The sequence below is a fragment of the Penaeus vannamei genome, chromosome 27 (genome assembly GCF_042767895.1).
Source record: "Penaeus vannamei isolate JL-2024 chromosome 27, ASM4276789v1, whole genome shotgun sequence".
Classification (NCBI taxonomy): domain Eukaryota; kingdom Metazoa; phylum Arthropoda; class Malacostraca; order Decapoda; family Penaeidae; genus Penaeus; species Penaeus vannamei.
The window spans coordinates 18147176-18148461 of NC_091575.1; positions in this window are offsets into that span (position 1 = coordinate 18147176).

A 1286-nucleotide genomic window follows, 5' to 3' on the forward strand; every position below is an offset into this window, starting at 1 on the left:
ATATATATATATATATATATATATATATATTTATATTCATAAATACACACACACACACACACACACACACACACACACACACACACACACACACACATATATATATATATATATATATATATATATATATATATATATATATATATATAATGGAGCGAGAGAGTATAGTGAAAATTATACGCACTGGTAGACACACTCACACAAACACAACAAGAGTGTGTGCTTTCTCTCTTCTACTTCTGTTTCATTTTTCCAGTCATAAGGCTTAGCCAGTGAGTTATTCCGTAGATTCATTGGCTAGGTGAAGAAACCAACAAATCCTTAGGAATGATGGTAATATAGACGTAATGATGAAAGTCATAAGAACAAACGACTACAGGTGGCTTCACAGTCGATTATATTATTTGTATATATGGTTGTCATTATCAATATAATTCTAATTGCCAGCAGTAACTTCTTGTAATTTCTACTTCTGCTAATACTATTATTAGCAATAATAATGGTAATTTTATTAATATAATTATTATTACTGTTGTTTTCTTATCGTTATTGTTATTCTTATCATTGCAATTGTTATTATTATCATTATTATTACTATTATCATTATCATTACTATTATCATTATTATTGTCATTATTAATATCATTACTATTATTGCCATTGCCATCATCATTGTTTCTACTGTTATTGTTATTATCATTATTAACATTGTTATTATTATTATCATTGTAATTTCTATCATTATTGCTATCACTTTTCATTATTACTATCCGTAATTGTATTATGATGATGTTCATGTGACATTGATGGATATTACTGTTATAATTTTCATCATCACAATAAATGTTGTTTACAAAATCGGTTCTTAGATGACTTAAGATTGCCCAATTCAGTTTTTTTTTTCACTCCTATCATTTTTTATGGATATGATAAGATCATAATTTTCATTATTGCTATTACTACTACTAAAATGATCATTTTCATCATTATTATGACTTTCTGGCTATTAATGCATATTTTAAAAACATTCATATACATATTAAACCATTTATTTCCTTATTTGCCAATTAATCATATATATACACATACTAATATTGGTATATACATATTTATCTATCTACTTATCAATTTATATTTCTATATACAAACATCTTCCCTCCAAACGAGGAAATTAACTGGCATTTTCTTCGAAGTGTTTTCCCCAGAGCGAATGACTCTTCGTGCTCGAGTTCTCCAAAGCTTTTCGGTTTTCAATAATGTTTTTCCTCTCTTTATTTGTCTTCCTT